The 18,155-nt window shown below is 43.2% G+C and overlaps 1 long non-coding RNA gene across 1 annotated transcript in view; it reads right to left on the reverse strand.

Annotated features, from left to right (window-relative positions):
- The window catches only part of LOC308322944, a 447,594-nt gene that overhangs the window by 360,366 nt on the left and 69,073 nt on the right, over window positions 1-18,155 (reverse strand). The window lies entirely within an intron of this gene.

Here is an 18,155-nt window from a genome sequence, read left to right on the forward strand (position 1 = left end):
CCTCTGACCTCAATACTACATGGATGATGTCACGGTCGCAGAGATGTCATGAAACATCTCCATGTTTGGACCAGGCAGGGGAGCTACAGTTATAATCCAACTATCAATTTAAGTGATGATAGATTTAGGAGGAAAGTTTGCTGATTTACAAGCTCACAACGCGTGGCTTCGTAACGCGTTGTGAGCTTGTATATCTGCTATTTCCGTACACTATAGCCTACATCATGCATTACTATATAGGCTAGTCCATGTTGATTTGTTGACATCCTGGATTATTAGATTTTTTTTGTGGGCTAAATAAAAAAGACCTTGCTCTGCCCATCTACAGTATATTCGTTTTTTTGTTTTAATAAAATAATTCAGATGACATCTTCTCCACCACCGAACATCAAGCACAGGAAACACCGTTTTTTAATTATAAAATTGCATTTGGATGCCTGAAAACCAAAGAACAAAAACTATATGCTTGCAATTACAGTGCACACACTTTACTGGAGAATTTCCAACTTTTACTTCCACTATACATACTCTTACTCAAGTACATTATGAATTCCTGACTTGTTTTTTAGTTGTTGTTTTTTTTTGCCTTTTTTGATATATGTACAGTATACAGTATAGTAGGTAGACAGGAAACGGGGAGAGTGATGGGGGGGAGACACACAGTAAAGTTTGGACCACTAAAGGCCTATTCATAGTCTGTATTTTCGGTGGTGAGGTGACCACCGCTCCGGTGGTGAGCTGACCACCGGAGCTGAAATAACATTGAGCGGTGGTGAGTAAAAACAGAGAGAAGGGCTGGAGCGGTGGCGGTGGTTTGATCTTCACCGCGGCTCGTGACGTCATGTTGTAGTTCGGTGGTCACCTCACCACCGTAAATCCAGAATATGTATGAGCCTTTAACCATAGCAGAGGGTTTCTACATGGCAGTATTGATATACTTACAGTAAAAAGTAAAAATGTGAGTGCATTCTCCACCAACTGTCCGGAGTATACGCAGCAGTGGCATAACAATGTCTGCGGGATCATTGAATTCACAGCTTTCTACCAATAAGCCATCTGCCGTTCTCACTTTCACAAGAGGCGCTACAGTATAGACGCATGCCCAGCTGCTTGAGTCATGTTAAATTAATGACTGTGAATGCGGCTCAACTGTTGTGTCGTGTTGTGTTGTGGCGTTATACAGTTGGTTCGTCAACATAAGACAATTAGGAACAGATGCTCGCGCCCAGAGATGACATCTCCATTTGATTTCCATCTCACTTTGTCTCTTCTCATAATTTGCATCGTCCCTAGTCTAAATATTTGTTTTCATCTTCCTGACTGTATACACAAACCCGCGTTTGGGCATATAAAGATTGTTAATGACTCTATACAGTATACAGCTTGTATAAGTTATTGTATCAACATTTTAATACCATATAACTTATACAATTGGGGGTGGTTGTATTTGGTCTCGTCTATTGAGACATCTATTGATACATGAGACATGTCAGAGGTCATGTAACACAGGATACGACATGGATCCTTTATATAAATAACGTTGGATTTGATGATTATTTTTTGGGAGCGGGTCGCAGCCTGTAAAGGTCTGCCCTCCATGACCCAAATTGTAGGCTGTAACAGTTGAGAAAGATTTACATATTTATATGAATTGCATTTTTATAGCGCTTTCCCATGTTTTATAGCGCTTTACAATGGTTCATTCATTCATACATTGGGAGGTGAAGCGGCGAACAGTCGACGCCAGCGTGCTCACCTTCCCACATTCACACACCGACGGTGGAGAGCTCACACCGACCGACTCACTGGAGAATGGAAGAAAGGACATAATTTAGCCCCATGTTCGAATGGTAAAATCGCTAAAATGAAAGAAAGCAGCAAATTAAACGTAATACCTGAACCTTGGTTGGAAAAAAACTAAAGTTGTCATTTAAGAAACACTAAGATTTGATCGCACGCCGAGCTCTGAGGCGCAGGAAGAGATGTAAAAAAGATTAATAAGTTGGGAGAATATTGGGTGGGAGACAAAAAGTGATTTGAGAATCACTCAAATGTCTGGAGAACTGTCCACTTATCACTGATCACCTGCTGATCGCTGGTGCTTGTAATTAGACTGGCTGTGTTATTCAGATGAGTCCGTTTGGCAGCATTAGTGCTGGATGGATGCCTTGGATTAGTCCATTTAGACCTGAGAAAAGATCCTACGAATGTCCTTCTAAATCCTGACAGTTTTATGAAAAACCCATGTTTCTATACAGTATGTCAGTGGTGCTCAACCTATTTCATGTCAAGGAACCCCTAGAATTATATGTATTTGGCCGCCGACCCCCATCTCAAAATGTGTTGTTCCAGGGACCCCCCCCCCAGAAGCAAAGATTTGAGTTAAAAACGTAAAAAATATATATTCAACGATTTGCACCACATTTTCACGATTTCTAAGAATAGCAGACCTACAAGCTTGTGAGCTTGTATATCTGCTATTTTTCAACAGCTAAAGCATAACATAATAAATTAAAACACCAAAAGGGGTTCCCGTTCAGAATGGATTAAGTTTGACAGAGGTTGTAGCACACATTATCCCTCTGTTAGCTACAGGTCCGCTCAAATGACAAGGGGAGCGCAGTGAGTGGTACCCAGCCCTGGTACTGTGTGACTGTGTGTCTGTGTCCCCAGCCCTGGTACTGTGTGACTGTGTGTCTGTGTCCCCAGCCCTGGTACTGTGTGACTGTGTGTCTGTGTCCCCAGCCCTGGTACTGTGTGACTGTGTGTCTGTGTCCCCAGCCCTGGTACTGTGTGACTGTGTGTCTGTGTCCCCAGCCCTGGTACTGTGTGACTGTGTGTCTGTGTCCCCAGCCCTGGTACTGTGTGACTGTGTGTCTGTGTCCCCAGCCCTGGTACTGTGTGACTGTGTGTCTGTGTCCCCAGCCCTGGTACTGTGTGACTGTGTGTCTGTGTCCCCAGCCCTGGTACTGTGTGACTGTGTGTCTGTGTCCCCAGCCCTGGTACTGTGTGACTGTGTGTCTGTGTCCCCAGCCCTGGTACTGTGTGACTGTGTGTCTGTGTCCTGTAATGACAAGGGGAGCGCAGTGAGTGGCACCCAGCCCTGGTACTGTGTGACTGTGTGTCTGTGTGTCTGGGGGTTATTACATGGCCGCCTGTTGCCTGCCAGTTTTACTTCACTGGATAATTCGAGCGATTTGCCGGCTCAGTGGCCTTGTGGTTATAGGAGTGACCAGTCTCTGAGGCTCAGTGGCTTTGTGGTTATAGGAGTGACCAGTCTCTGAGGCTCAGTGGCTTTGTGGTTATATAGGAGTGACCCAGTCTCTGAGGCTCAGTGGCCTTGTGGTTATAGGAGTGACCATGCAGTCTCTAAAGGCTCAGTGTCTTTGTGGTTATAGGAGTGACCAGTCTCTGAGGCTCAGTGTCTTTGTGGTTATAGGAGTGACCAGTCTCTGAGGCTCAGTGGCTTTGTGGTTATATAGGAGTGACCAGTCTCTGAGGCTCAGTGGCCTTGTGGTTATAGGAGTGACCAGTCTCTAAGGCTCAGTGGCTTTGTGGTTATATAGGAGTGACCATGCAGTCTCTAAAGGCTCAGTGTCTTTGTGGTTATAGGAGTGACCAGTCTCTGAGGCTCAGTGGCTTTGTGGTTATATAGGAGTGACCAGTCTCTGAGGCTCAGTGGCCTTGTGGTTATAGGAGTGACCAGTCTCTAAGGCTCAGTGGCTTTGTGGTTATATAGGAGTGACCATGCAGTCTCTAAAGGCTCAGTGTCTTTGTGGTTATAGGAGTGACCAGTCTCTGAGGCTCAGTGGCTTTGTGGTTATATAGGAGTGACCAGTCTCTGAGGCTCAGTGGCCTTGTGGTTATAGGAGTGACCAGTCTCTAAGGCTCAGTGGCTTTGTGGTTATATAGGAGTGACCATGCAGTCTCTAAAGGCTCAGTGTCTTTGTGGTTATAGGAGTGACCAGTCTCTGAGGCTCAGTGGCTTTGTGGTTATAGGAGTGACCAGTCTCTGAGGCTCAGTGGCTTTGTGGTTATATAGGAGTGACCAGTCTCTGAGGCTCAGTGGCTTTGTGGTTATAGGAGTGACCAGTCTCTGAGGCTCAGTGGCTTTGTGGTTATATAGGAGTGACCAGTCTCTGAGGCTCGGTGGCTTTGTGGTTATATAGGAGTGACCAGTCTCTGTGGCTCAGTGGCCTTGTGGTTATAGGAGTGACCAGTCTCTATGAGGCTCAGTGGCCTTGTGGTTATATGAGTGTCCAGTCTCTGAGGCTCAGTGGCTTTGTGTTTATAGGAGTGACCAGTCTCTAAAGGCTCAGTGGCTTTGTGGGTATAGGAGTGACCAGTCTCTGAGGCTCAGTGGCTTTGTGGTTATAGGAGTGACCAGTCTCTGAGATGGGGAGGTCGAAAGGTGTTGCAGTGTTGACGTACATCGATGGCGAGCTCACACCGACCGACTCATCGGAGGCGACGTAGGGTTCAGTGTCTTGCACAAGGACACTTCGACATGTAGGAGGAGGAGCTGGGATTCGAACCGCCGACCCAGGGATCATTGGACGACCTGCTCTTACCTCCTGAGCCACAGCCGCTTTCAGGCTGTAGTAGGGCATTCATTTACAGAAAAATAAATTACTGTGGTCGAATAATCTGTCCAGCACTGGATTATCCGTGGTCAGTCAGCTGTCACATACGCGTGTATCAATCTGTACCACTCTTCAACTTAACTTCAAAGTCTTTGTCTCTTTTGTTATTTCTCTTCCTTTCTATGTCTTTTTAAATATGGGCTTCTGTGGCCAATTAGATTTTAATCGACTTTTGAAATTCACACAGAATCCATGTATAGATATAGCTCTATAATATGGGCGTCCGTCCCCTCTTGACAGTCGGAATGAATAATCAGCTGTAATGAGTGGCTGGAGTGGAGTGCGTAAAAGGGATATGGAAAGGCCTGCTCATATATAATTTAGCTTTTATGCTAATTACATTAATTTTAGACTATGAGGGACCTCTGCCCTGGCTTGTTCCACTCATGATGTGCTTCTTCTCCACGCACGCACGCACGCACACACACACACACACACACACACACACACACACACACACACACACACACACACACACACACACACACACACACACACACTCATGTGAGCGAATGACGTCTCTAAATTATGCTCATCATTTGATCTCAATTTTTCCTCGTCTCTCTGGCTATCTCTCTTTGTTTTTTGACGTATCTCTCTCTCTCTCTCTCTCTCTCTCTCTCCCCCTCTCTCTCTCTCTCTCTCTCTCTCTCTCCCTCTCCACGGCATGGGATGGGAGGCTCGCCCCATCTCGCCCGTGCGTCTGTGCAGGGTTCTGGGGTTAAGTAAATTAATTGTTCTCCGTAGTATTACAGTCTCTTTGTGTCTGTGAGTCACTGCATCGCCCGCTCCGAAGGGACTTCTGTTCACACAGGAACCATTTATATTTCCCTCATCATCCCCCCCCCCGCTCTCTGTCTATCTCTCTCTCTCTCTCTCTCTCTCTCTCTCTCTCTCTCTCTCTCTGTCTCTCGCTCACACACATGAATATATAATTATGAGAGATGGAAGGCACACTTTGTTCTGCCAGTGAGATATGGGGAATATGAGATATGGGAATCACTTTTGTAGACAATTAATTGTTGTACCGTATTGTACAGTCTGTGATTGATGGTCTGGATTTACTGCTGTAGCAAACTGTCTTATGAAGAAGTGCTCATAACAAACTCTCCTCTCTCTCTCTCTCTCTCACACACGCACTTGCATGCACGCACGCGTAACACACACACACACACACACACACACACACACACACACACACACACACACACACACACACACACACACACACACAAGGAAACCCAAGTTAATCAAAGTACTTGATTGCAAATGTTAATTCGTAATGACTAATGTGTACACGAATCTAATGTAAGTATTAAAGTCGAAGCATGACTGTGCACGCACGCACGGACTCACGCACGTACTCACAACTTTAATACTTACAATAGTGTAATACTTACTTTAATACTTACATTAGCACACACGCAGTGACTGAACTATATTTTCCACTTCTTGGCTATGTTTAAGTCATCAAACTGTGTACAACGACAGTGTCAGACATATTAGATGCCACTATGTCAAGTTTTTGAATAAAATTATGTTTGGTCAGTATGGGTTCACTCCCCAGCCTGTGTCCTCCGTGTGGAGGAAGCCCAACAAACCTCTGTGAGGCCTTTAGGAGGGACATTATAATCCACCACTCCTGAATGAAGTGTCTGGTGCTGGGAGTCTGATGCAACGCATCAGACTCGCATCAGAATGTGGTCCTGGGTCTGGTGAGAGCAGGAGTGGACCTGGAGTCATTACGAATTAAAATTTGCAATCAAGTACTTTGATTTACTTGGGTTTCCTTGTGTGTGTGTGTCGTGCGTGCTTGCGCGTGCGTGCGTGTGCGTGCGTGTGCGTGCGTGTGCGTACGTGCGTGTGTGTGGTGTGCGTGTGTGCGTGTGTGCGTGCGTGCGTGTGGTGTGTGTGTGTGTGTGCAGCGCTGTGATTAACTCATGGCTCCACCAACATGGAGCCTGTCCCTCTCGTCTCTGTGTTTGAAGGAGACTCTTATTGTCTGAGTGAGACGGGAGAGGCGTTTAATAGGGTTTGAACAGCAGCTCTACTTAGTTAACACATTCTGGGTGGGAACCCATTTATGTTGTGCTTTTGAGCTGTTGAGAAATGGCAGATCTACAAGCTGATATAGCTCAGCTATGAGCTTGTATAGGTCTGCTATTTTTGAAAAATAGCGCGCAAATCTTTGCGTCTTGAGGGTCCCTGGAACTACATATTTTCAGATGGGGGTCGGCAGCCAATTACGTATCATTCTGGACAGGGCCGAAGCTGACCATTTGGTTGCCTTATTTGCGCAGCGCTCTCGTGTGCCGCTGCTATTCCTCATGCAGATCGGCTATTTTCACTGTTTGTGAGGACACAATTACGCGGCGGAGACGCAGAGAAAATGGTTATTTTTAGGGTCGGCTTGGCACTTTTTGGCATATTTTCCTGCCCTCCTCGGCGTGTTGCCCTACCTACAGCGTGTACAGGTAGCGACGGCACTGATTCTGGGGGTCCTTGACATGAAATAGTTTGAGAACAGTACTGACATTATAGAAACACTATAGGGTTCTTCAGAAAACCGTCAGGATGTATAGAAGACATTTGTATAAAATCGTCCTCAGGTCTAAATGGGTTAAGAAGGACAACTCACAGACACAACGGCCGGGCTCACGTCCAAGAACATTTAATTCATCCAGTGACTGAACTATTATCACTACTAGCAGCAGTACTACTATTTTCCTCTTCTTAATTGGCTAAGTTTAATATCAAACTGTGTACAACAACAACAGTGTAAGACATCTTAACACTGGGCATGCTATGGCAGCAACACCATGTCAAGTTTTTTATTTTAATTGTATTATTATTTTTACCCAGGATAGTAGCTGAGCACAAACTGTGCTCATGTTCAGCAACGCCCTGTACACATAGAGACAGACACACACATTAAAACCAGTAAACAACCTCAGTCTGATACTGTTGTACTGACCGGTTCAACCTCAGCCTTATACTGTTGTCCACTAAAGCTCAACTGGAGCAGTTGGGGGTTCAGCAGTGCCTTTCTCAAGGGCACTTCAGCGGTGTTTGGTGAGTGCTGACCAATCACGTCCCCACCCAAATTTTTCCTGCCACGTCCGGGGAATCGAACCGGCAACCTTTTCGGCAACAAGGGCGCTCCTCTAACCATTAGGCCACCCCTGCCCCATGATTAATAAGTCCTTAAAGTCATTAAACTGTGTACAACAGCACTGTAAGACATCTTAGATGGGCATGCTACTGTATGGCAGCAACACTACTGTATGTCAAGATGTTGAATACAATTATGTTTTGTCTCCCTGCTCTGCTATCGAGCCATTCAGAGATGGTGTCAAAGGTCATGACTCGCCTATAGACAGCGGAGCCGACACACATTCTGACCTGATCAGGTCAAGGTTCAGTTTATCCCCTGAGCAAGCATCCATCCAGGCTCTTTTAGCTCAATGGTAAGAATGTGTGGCACTTGGTGCAGGAAACCACCGTTCAAAAGGAAAGTTTATACAGACAGTATAGGGCAACTTTAAATTAGATCGCATAGAGAGAGAATTGACCCATTCATCACAGAATATAAAGTTGCGTGCGTGTGTGTGTGTGTGTGTCTGTGTGTGTGTGTGTGTGCGCGCGCAGTCATGCTTCAACTTTAATACTTAATGAATTAGATTTATGTACACATTAGTCATTACGAATTAACATTTGCAATCAAGTACTTTGCTTTACTTGGGTTTGCTTGTGTGCGTGCGCGTGCGTGCGTGTGTGTGGTGCGTGCGTGTGTGTGTTGTGTGCGTTCGTGCGTGCGTGTGTGCGTGTGTGGTGTGCGTGCGTGTGTGCGTGCAGCGCTGTGATTAACTCATGGCTCCACCAACATGGAGCCTGTCCCTCTCGTCTCTGTGTTTGAAGGAGAGTCTTATTGTCTGAGTGAGACGGCAGAGGAGAGGCGTTTAATAGGGTTTGAACAGCAGCTCTACTTAACACATTCTGGGCGGGAACCCATTTATGTTGTGCTTTTAGCTGTTGAGATATAGCAGATCTACAAGCTGATAGGTCTGTTAGGAGCTGTTAGGAGTCTGTTAGGAGCTTGTAGGTCTGTTGTTTTTGAAAAATCGCGAAAATGTAGTTGCAAATCTTTGAATATATATTCTTTCAGAGCAAACGTTTTTAACTCAAATCTTTGCGTCTGGAGGGTCCTGGAACAACATATTTTCAGATGGGGGTCGGCGGCCAATTACATGTAATCTTAGGGGTCCTTGACATGAAATAGTTTGAGAACGACTGACATAGAAACAGAAACACAGGGTTTTTCAGAAAACTGTCAGGATGTATAGAAGACATTTGTAGAATCGTCCTCGGGTCTAAATGGGTTAAGAAGGAAAACTCACAGACACAACGACCGGGCACACGTCCAAGAACAATTAATTAATCCATGGGTGGCCACAGATAGAAGCCCGCCAGCGAGGGGACACAGAGTGGCCACAGAACAGAACGGAACAATAAGCCTTTGAGTGTTTATTTGAGTTCGACAGCGCAGACAGACGGACGGACGAGCAGGAGACACAACGCATCTCAAGTTGGCCAAGTTTTAATAGCCGCCAAAAACACTTGTTTTATTGTCGAGGTGACTGTCGGAAGGAAAGTGGACGTGTGTTTCAAGCACAGCGACAAGCTGTCGGACTGAAACACCTCGTATTTCCACATTCTAACTTTTTTTAATTATTTGTATTATCTATTTATTATTGTATCCCTCAATTTTGTAACCCATTCTTTCCATGTGACAGTTATCTATAATGTACTATGGGCTCTACACTCCCTCCGCCAATTAACCTGGGGAGATGTGTGGGTATATATAAATATATATATATATATATATATGCAACTGGCTTCGCATTATAATAACAAAACAACACCTATAGTTCAGACTATAGTTCAAGCTTTCCCCCGAAGAACTTTTTAAAAGTCTCCTAAAGTTTGCCGATATATACAAAGAAAGGAGAATATAATATATTCTCTTTTTGTTAAGGATTCCAGGCACACTTCAACTCCCCTCGCTCTCTATTCACTTTTCTTCCCGTTCAATTTCACTCCTGGAAGGGCAGAGCATAATTGTTGCCTCCTATAGCATATGGCTACTGACAGCGGCCAGAACAGATGCTGCCATATACGTACGTTAGCCCATTGAGACCTGGAACACATCGGTGTCAGCTTATACAGCTTTTTACCCACTTTAACCATTATTTTTAAACTTTATATAGCTTTTGGAAGAAAAAAAAACAGATCTATAAGCACCGAGTGCCGGGTTATGAGCTTGTAGATAGATCTTCTATTTTTGAAAGATTGTTAAAATGTGATGTACATGATTCCTTCCGAACAACATATTTTGCGATGCGGGTTTGGCGCGACCAAATACATATAAATCTGGGGGCATAAATCTGTGCAGAAGTTTGAACATAACATTATTTCACAGTGAACGTTTTAACCAAACACATACAGTATAATCCTGGGGATCCTTGATATGAAATAGTTTGAGTAAACCAAACTTAGGTTTTTCAGAAAGTATATACAATATGGTCCTCAGGTCTCAATATGTTAGAAGGAATTGCGGTAATAACAAGACTAATGGTCCAGAACTGTGGTTCCTCTCAGCTCATGATGACGCCTATAAATATAAAAGGCGCATTAACCTCTCACTGGTAACCTAATTTAACATTGGATTGTGCCTTCAAAGCCAGCACTATTCATATGTTTAAATTCGTCATTTTAATGCCGAAAGAAAAACCTGTGAATGAATGGAGATTATTTTAGTTTTGGCGCCTTCCTGAATCAATACTTTGAGAGCACAGAGAGACCTCCCTCTGAACAGGTGGTGAGATGGCACACGATATAAGCGCTCCGTCCGTTGTGTCAATGCCCCTAGTGGGCAAACAATGTATCGCTGGCGCTATTAGCCGGCGATTAGCACCCAGAGCTATAACACTCCCACTCCTTGGCACCGTGATAACATCCCATAGCCTTGCGGGGGAGCGTAGTGTTGTCGATTTAAATAATCATCCAAAGATGAAGGATGAAGTATTGAGACTTTATTCAGAAGATTCAGCAGAGTAACAACATACAGAGAGTGAGAGTCTCTTGAAACGTTTTTTATTTAGTTTTAGTCACATTTTAGTCACCTGGAATGTTTTAGTGTTAGTCAGGTTTTAGTTGACTAAATGTCATAAGATTTTAGTCGACTAAATCTACAGTTGATTTAGTCGACTAAAATGTATTTTGGTGGGCCTTGATGCCATCGAAATGACTGATTTTACACTTACACTGATTTTACGTGATCTACAAGCTCACAATGCGTCGCAGCGCAAGGCTATTTTCAGCATGAAACCAAGTGTAAAATGACTTATACTGGATCTCTTGTCCACTAGTCCCTTCCTAACATTTTAGTCTAGTTTTTATTTGTTGATGACATTGTCAGTATATTTAGTTAGTTAGTTTAGTTTTAGTCATCATAGCTTAGTTTTCATTTCGTTTCCATTTAGTTTTCGTCAGTGAAAAAAGGTAGTCGACGAACATTTTTCGTCTTAGTTTTAGTCGACGAAAACAACACTGCTACCTTGCCTGTTCCAGCAGCCCCTCCGGACGCAAGCCTCCCCAACCCCATCCTCAGACAGTCCTTATAGTCTTGTTTTAACAGAGATGCCACACTGAATGTCCATATACGGATCTGCGCTAAACATAAGGGGCGACACACAAATAAGTATACCTTTTGCTGACAGCGTGGAGGAGGAGTCAAGTCAGCTGTTAGATTGACAGCTGCATGAATTAGACTGAGCACATTGGTGAGCAAAGATACTTAATGGAAAGGAAGATCTTAGATAAATATACACAATAATGCATATACTGTATCTGGCACTGTAGTTGGCATTCTAAAATTCCCATTACAGTAACCCGGGGCAACGGACCCCCCGGGGGGCCGTGCATGTAGCAATTCTGTAGACTTAGATAGCATTTGATACAGACTTATAGCATGTTATGTAGACAGCATAAGTGCATTGTATGTAGTCATAGCACGTCATAGTACATATGTGTAGCATAGTAGTATAGATGTATAGCTTATATGTATAGTTTCATTATAGATATTCCACTGTTACTTTCTTAGCTTACGCATGTTTCATGATAAATGTCTTTATGTGATGTATTCCCATGCTTTTTTTTTTTTTTTTTTTGTTCTTGCTTAAATGTAAGTCGCTCTGGATTAAGAGCGTCTGCTAAATGCCTAAATTGTAAATTGTAAATTGTAAATTGCATGTATGCATGTGCACGTGGCCACGCATGCGTATGTACAGTAATGGCGAAAACTGCGGTCTGGAAATGAAATGGTTTCCAAGGAACGCTATAGTGGAGTGGCTTGAATTGTATGAGTCACTGAGGAGGATTGTTTTTTTGGTTTGCAGCAGTGTGTAAATAAACATGTGTGTGTGCACGCATGCACGCATGCACACACACACACACACACACACACACACGCACACACGCACACACGCACACACACAGCACACACACACACACACACACTCAGAGCAGGCTATTAGGTGCCTCTATACCTGCTCCAACCTTCAGGAATGATTGATTGAGCTTTCACTGCAAAACACTGGCTGTTTAGTCATCCTGTGTGTGTGTGTGCGTGTGCGTGTGTGTGTGTGTGTGTGTGTGTGTGTGTGTGTGTGTGTGTGTGTGTGTGTGTGCGTGTGTGTGTGTGCGTGTGTGCGCGCGTTCCATAGTGCAAGCTAAAATTGGCCCGGCTTTCTTGATCTGCTGCTTTGTGTTGTTGAGAGAGGCTGCCCCTCCTGTATTCTATATAACTATTAGTGTATAGATTTCCGTCCTTCACAAACTACTATTACATTCCCATTGACAATGAATGGGGGATTTTAACCTCATATAGTGTCTGAGCCAATGTAGGTATAGTGTCTATTTTATGTCATGATGATAAGAGCGCCGCTCACTTCACACGGGTGAGACTCATTTTTTATTTATTTAATTTCATGCTGTAGTACCAGTGGGTAGTCTGACTCGGAATGTCACTGTCCCCCAGATTTGGACGGTAACGGGTACGGTACAGTTGCCCCTAAATCATCACACCCCTCGGTTTTTTCCGCCGACCTAACGCCGACGGTTCTTTTCTTTTTATTTTTATTTTACTGAGAATAATGTTAGAAATACGTTTAGGTCCCAAGAGAGTTGAGCTCTTCGGGCCAGTTGAGAAGTGCGATTGCTTTCGCCTCACGGCCCGAAGGCTCATATTATTAAAGAACTGGAAGGCAGATAAACCGCCATCTGTGGCTCAATGGATCCAAGAAGTCCTGTCTATGCTAAAGCTGGAAAGAATCAGGGTATAATGTCCAAGGCTCACGAGAGAAGTTTGACAGAACCTGGTCTACGTTTATCTCATATGCCGAAAACTTCACATTCCCTTAGGGGACAGATGAATACACCGGTAACCAGACCCCATGGTTCTAACCCCCTAGTGGGGGACTGGGATCGATGTGGCCGGGAATATATACCTCCGTTCCCGGATTACGATTGCTGGTGGCGGTTACTTATACTTTTTACTTTTTATCTATATTTTTTACTATTACAGTCTTTGTACCTTTATTGTCTTTGTTTTTGTTTTCTGTTTTTTTGTTTTCTGTGTATGTGTGTGCTATCCTATTTCTCTATACACATTTTGTGCATATATTATATACTGGGGTACAGGGGAAGGGGATAAAATGAACTGTTTTGACTGATCGCCTGTCTGCCTGTATTGACCTGTTAAAAGGAATAAAAACAAAGTAAACACAAGAAATCATTTAGGGTTAGGCATAGTTTTCTCTGGCATAAAGTATAGGGTTAGGTTTAGGCATAGTTTTACTGAGGTTAGGAATAAGGTTAGGTTTAACCGTTGAAGCAACATTTACTTTATGAATACCAGGCCGCGCAGTTCCGCCGGCTGTACGCCCGGGGCGAGTTGGTAAAGGGGAGAGTTGTTTGGTATTCATTTGGACATATGAGGTTTTCACCCGATAAGACGGAAATTAACTACGAACAAATGAAGAGCAGTGTTTTATCAACGATTGGCGGGGGCTGTAATTAGACGCACACTTCCCATTAAATCAGGGCCAGTCTGCTTTATCTGAAACCACTGCATGTTTTCTCAGACACTTAATTCGTTGTCCTTCCTTGTCTTTTTTCCCTGTCGATTTGTTCTAATCAGTTGTTTAGTATAGGCCCGGTTTAGGATTCGAGTGTCTAACGATGCAACCTCCGCCGGGTTTGTCGACGTCCTAATCTGATCGAGTCTGATTGATCGGATCGATTGTGTCTTGTCTGTGCAGAAAGAGAGGCTTAGAATCTGCTTTCTACAGCCGGGGGACTCACAATAAAACAATGTAAGAACTCTTATAGTAACATATTAAGTAGCCTAACGCTTATGTTGGGTTTTCTTGGATGCTAAAACTATGTCAAATCGATCCGGGGGTTAATCGGGACTGGTGATGTGATGCATTTTGCTAAGCGATACGTACCAATTAATCCATTCTGGGCGGGAACCCCTTTTGGTGTTTTAAGCATTATGTGTAGTTTAGCTGTTGGAAAATAGCAGAACTATAAGCTCGTATAGCGCGGCTCCGAGTGCTGTGCTACGAGCTTGTAGATCTGCTATTTTAGAAAAGTCGAGAAAATGTGGAATATATTATGCTTTCAGAGCCAACGTTTTGAACTCAAATCTTTGCTTCTGGGGGGGTCCCTGGAACAACATATTATTTTCAGATGGGGGTCGGCGGCCAAATAGATATAATTTTTGGGGGTCCTTGACATGAAATAGTTGGAGCACATCACTGCCATAGAAACAAGAGGTTTTTCAGAAAACAAAACACATTTTGTAGAATCAAAATCAGGTCTAAATGGGTTAAAGGACCTTATAGCAGAGAAATAGACAACGCAGGAGAAAGCCTTCCATGAAACTAGATAAGATAATTTTACCTCTTCCCACTTCTCCTCACCTTCCCTGATCTCTATACACACACACACACACACACACACACACACACACACACACACACACACACACACACACACACACACACACACACACACACACACACACACACATATATATACATATGAATGAAAATTGGTTCTATAGGAGTGGTTGCACCTGCACTCAAAAACGTGTGGAACAGTTCCAAAGCTATAGTCTCACATCTCTCTCAACTGTCGACAAATCGATGAGACAATCAGCTGCAGAAGTGGACATTCCAAAGTTTCAGAGAGCCTGTCATTCTCGTGAAAATTCGACAACAAAGTCAAATCATTAACATAAGTGCAATAATGCAACACATAATATATATTTTTAAAAGGACCGCGAAGTATTATAATGTCTTATTTTCTTACACATTCGGAACGGAGTATAGGAGAATTAAAGTATAAAACGTATATAACCCTATACCACTTTATTGCTTGTCTTTGAGCGTCATCTCTTAAGTTAACGTCACACTGCGCAAAAAGCATGGAATAGGGATGTGTTTATTACAGGAAACTCCCGTTAAACTTTACAACAAACTCCGGTAAACTCCAGAATTGTACCATCACACCTGTATATTACCGTATATTAACTGTATATGCTGCTACACTTGAGGTTTACGGACAGATCTAGTGCCCATAATTGCCCGTTAGCTCTTTTCACACAGTGTCACATACATACCAACATGGTATAAACTTTAAATAAAACCATTCACCACAGAAGTTAAGCAGATAATTAATGGGGGACTAGGTTGGTGGAGGGTGTGTAGAGCCCAGGATCACATTAGATGATTGACACAGGGGTGAAAAATGGGTTACAAAATCGTGGGATAAAAAATATATATTAAAAAAAAAGCAGATAATTAAATCATGTAATAGTGTAATTCATGTACACTTACACTTATGTACAAGTATTTATATACTCCCGACACTCCCGACCTGTACCTATTAGGCTTTGAGGATAATTCACAGATGTTCCACTTAAGTGCTTATTTTTTTCCCCATTCCCGCGGCCATGTTTCCATCAGAGTTTGGAAGCACTTGTTTTCTGTAAAGCAACGTCCTGCTGCCTCCTGCATTATGTGCTAATTCAAAACAGGTGGCAGTGAGTTGAGTGATATCTAACGAGCACTTCCAAACTCCAGCACTTAGAAAAGGACACAAAGTAGCTCATAACAACACGTCTGCAGTGGATTTTAATGAAACAAACTTTTTGAGGATTTAGAAAGAGAATAATTCAAGCTTTTCGTACAGTTGCAATGTTGGTGAGTTTGATTGTAATACAATCAGACAGGACGTTTCTGTTTGGGTGAATGGGCTGCCAATGGAAGTTGCACCTACGTAGGTAGCACCTTGCCTTTAACGAATATGGTAAGTCTGCATATTATGGAGAATGACAGGCTCTCTGAAACTTTGGAATGTCACTTCTGCAGCTGATTGTCTCATCGATTTTGTTGACAGTTGAGAGAGATGTGAGACTATAGCTTGGAACTGTTCCATTGGAAGTTGCACCTTGTTAGCACCTTGCCATTAACTTATAATATGGTGAGATGGCCTACGGTCTGCATAATATGGAGAATGGCAGGCTCTCTGAAACTTTGGAATGTCACTTCTGCAGCTGATTGTCTCATCGATTTTGTTGACAGTTGAGAGAGATGTGAGACTATAGCTTGGAACTTTTCCACACGTTTTTGAGTGCAGGTGCAACCACTCCTAGAACCAGCAATGTCCGTATGTCCATATGTCCGTCCCTATGTCTGTATGTTTAGGGTTACCAACAGGGGGCGCTGTTATACAAAATTAACATGGATCACTTAAACTATATTTTTTGTCATTGAAAATAGACGATCTACAAGCTCACAATGTGTTGCATCGCAACACATTGTGAGCTTGTAGATCTGCTATTTTCTAAATATTATTCATACAGTAAGTAGCCTACATTTGAACAATTTGAGACATTCTGCATAATGAGTTTTTGAGTGGTGCAACCATTATGGGATGCAGCCACTCCAATGACCAGCTTTGTCCATCCCTGGCTGTGTCCCTGTGTCCCTGTGTATGTCCAAGGGTACCCAACAGAGGGCGCTGTTGCACCACTCACTTCAGACAGGTCTGTCTGTTTTTGTCTGTTTTTGTCTGTTGGCTTGATTGGTATGTTGTCTCTCCAACTGACGTTGCAGCTTTGACAGCTTCATATTCATTTGACAGCATCCACATGTCATAATAATAAAAATCACACCCGTGTGAAGTGAGGGGCGCTAATATATTAAAGTCTAACTCATCATGTTGATTATAGGTGATGCAATGGTGATGTAAAACAAACGGTGCCAACACAGACATTAAACGCCATTGACAATAAAGGGACAATATGACGTAAACAACACATTATGACGTAAATCGTCCCTTCATTGTCAATGGTGTTTACTAAACAGACTTTGAACTAAAGACAAACATTAAACCTGTGTAAAAATGATGTGTTTATGCAATATCTTTACTAATACACAGAAAAACAGTGGGGGGGGTTTGTCACGCTATAGAGTACCGGTAGGTTACATGTCTGTACATACTGTAAGTCCGGTCGCAAACTGCAGACAGAAGCACTTTCATGACCGTTTTGAGTGTGACATCACAATGGCTGCAGTGGTTTAGGACAATTCTGACACCAGTGTTCTGATCTCTTGTTGTGTTTATATAGCTATAAACCTCATGTTGCGTTTATAGCAGACTCCTCACTCAAATGTGCACTTGCAGTTTGGGAAACTCCAAAGCAAACTCCACATGCCCCCACATTTTCATTACCTGCCATAGGGCTGTATTTTGCGTGTCTTAAGTATACCACGTCTTATTCCCTAACTTGAGTAAACTAAAGACCTGGAGGCGTGATCAATGCTCTTTGGCCACTCTGAATAGCCAAATGGCATTGACCACGCCTCCAGGTCTTCAGTTTACTCAAGTTAGGTAATAAGACCTGGTACTTAAGACACACAAAATACAGCCCATAGTGTCAACACCCTTACCCCTGTGTCGGATCGGCATGGTTACCGATATCGATATGACCCGCTATGACAAATATGGGCATAGCAAATCGGCATAGTGTCTATGTTACGTCATCATGACCTACGATGATAAGAGCGCCCCTCACTTCACTCAGGTGTGATTTTTTTTCTTCCTATATACAGATGTTTAATGTTTGTCTTTAGCTCAATGTTTGTTTTGTAAACTGCCGTTGACAATGGATGGACAATGTACGTCACAATGTGTCGTTTACGTCATATTGTCTCTGTATTGTTTATGGCGTTTAATGTTTGCGTTTGCACCGTTTGTTTTACATCACCATTACATCACCTATAATCAACATGAGTCAGACTGTAATATATTAGCGCCCCTCACTTCACACGCTTTATTGACATTTATGTTCAATAAACTATGCGATCAATCGATCCGACT

The sequence above is a fragment of the Protomyctophum bolini genome, assembly GCF_963924005.1.
Source record: "Protomyctophum bolini genome assembly, chromosome: 10".
Lineage (NCBI taxonomy): Eukaryota > Metazoa > Chordata > Actinopteri > Myctophiformes > Myctophidae > Protomyctophum > Protomyctophum bolini.